Consider the following 2500-nt stretch of genomic DNA (forward strand, 5'->3'; position numbering starts at 1 on the left):
GGAGTTGAATTACTCTTCGCATAGGTAGCCAAATGCATTGTAATATTATTAGTGACGCGCATGATTCAATTCAAGAGATTCCTTCTGTCCCTATTAAAACCTCACGGATATTAAAAATATTAAACATATATTGTATAAGTCTTAAACCTTAAGACGGCGGGAGTTGAATTACTTTCGCAGAGGTAGCCAAATGCCTCGTCATCTTATTAGTGACGCGCATGATTCAATTCAAGAGATTCCTTCTGTCCCTATTTAAAAACCTCACGGATATTAAAAAATATTAAACATATATGTTATAAGTCTTAAACCTTAAGACGGCGGGAGTTGAATTACTATTGCATAGGCAGCCAAATGCCCGGTCATCTTATTAGTGACGAGCATGATTCAATTCAAGAGATTCATTCTGTCCCTATTTAAAACCTCACGGAGATTAAAAATATTAAACATATATTGTTAAATTCTAAACCTTAAGACGGGGAGTTGAATTACTTTCGCATAGGTAGCCAAATGCCTCGTCATCTTATTAGTGACGCGCATGATTCAATTCAAGAGATTCCTTCTGTCCCTATTTTAAAAACTCACGAATATTAAAAATATTAAAAATATTTTCATATGGATATGCAATCGTATGGATATCCAAATATGTGTGGGAAAGTCGTACTTCCTATACGATAAATGACCGGATTGACGAAACCGTGTTCAAAAAGGTATATAGGGTAGGTGGTGTTCGGCCTACCAATATAATATTAAAATAATATTATATTAAACAGAAGATCGCCAGTATTAATATATAAGCATATGGTTATGAATACATATGCATATAACATATATGAAAATATATGACTATATATAAAAAAATATATATGAATATGAAAATATTTATATGTATATGGAATATATGGTAGGTGATGATGTTAGCCTACCATATAATATATAATATAATAATTTAATTATATTATATTAAATATGGAAATATTAAAAATATATTAAAAATATTAAAAATATTTTCATATGGATATGCAATCGTATGGATATCCAAATATGTGTGGGAAAGTCATACTTCCCATACAATAAATGACCGGATTGACGAAACCGTGTTCAAAAAGGTATATAGGGTAGGTGGTGTTCAGCCTGCCAATATAATATTAAAATAATATTATATTAAACAGAAGACCGCCAGTATTAATATATGAGCATATGGTTATGAATACATATGCATATAACATATATGAAAATATATGAATATAAAAAAATATATATGGATATGAAAATATTTATATGTATATGAAATATATGGTAGGTGATGAGGATAGCCTACCATATAATATATAATATAATAATTTAATTATATTATATTAAATATGGAAATATTAAAAATATATTAAAAATATTAAAAATATTTTCATATGGATATGCAATCGTATGGATATCCAAATATGTGTGGGAAAGTCATACTTCCCATACAATAAATGACCGGATTGACGAAACCGTGTTCAAAAAGGTATATAGGGTAGGTGGTGTTCGGCCTACCAATATAATATTAAAATAATATTATATTAAACAGAAGACCGCCAGTATTAATATATGAGCATATGGTTATGAATACATATGCATATAACATATATGAAAATATATGAATATATAAAAAAATATATATGGATATGAAAATATTTATATGTATATGAAATATATGGTAGGTGATGGTGATAGCCTACCATATAATATATAATATAATAATTTAATTATATTATATTAAATATGGAAATATTAAAAATATATTAAAAATATTAAAAATATTTTCATATGGATATGCAATCGTATGGATATCCAAATATGTGTGGGAAAGTCATACTTCCCATACAATAAATGACCGGATTGACGAAACCGTGTTCAAAAAGGTATATAGGGTAGGTGGTGTTCGGCCTACCAATATAATATTAAAATAATATTATATTAAACAGAAGACCGCCAGTATTAATATATAAGCATATGGTTATGAATACATATGCATATAACATATATGAAAATATATGAATATAAAAAAATATATATGGATATGAAAATATTTATATGTATATGAAATATATGGTAGGTGATGGTGATAGCCTACCATATAATATATAATATAATAATTTAATTATATTATATTAAATATGGAAATATTAAAAATATATTAAAAATATTAAAAATATTTTCATATGGATATGCAATCGTATGGATATCCAAATATGTGTGGGAAAGTCATACTTCCCATACAATAAATGACCGGATTGACGAAACCGTGTTCAAAAAGGTATATAGGGTAGGTGGTGTTCAGCCTGCCAATATAATATTAAAATAATATTATATTAAACAGAAGACCGCCAGTATTAATATATGAGCATATGGTTATGAATACATATGCATATAACATATATGAAAATATATGAATATAAAAAAATATATATGGATATGAAAATATTTATATGTATATGAAATATATGGTAGGTGATGGGGATAG

Source organism: Drosophila bipectinata, unplaced genomic scaffold, assembly GCF_030179905.1.
Source record: "Drosophila bipectinata strain 14024-0381.07 unplaced genomic scaffold, DbipHiC1v2 scaffold_39, whole genome shotgun sequence".
Taxonomy (NCBI): domain Eukaryota; kingdom Metazoa; phylum Arthropoda; class Insecta; order Diptera; family Drosophilidae; genus Drosophila; species Drosophila bipectinata.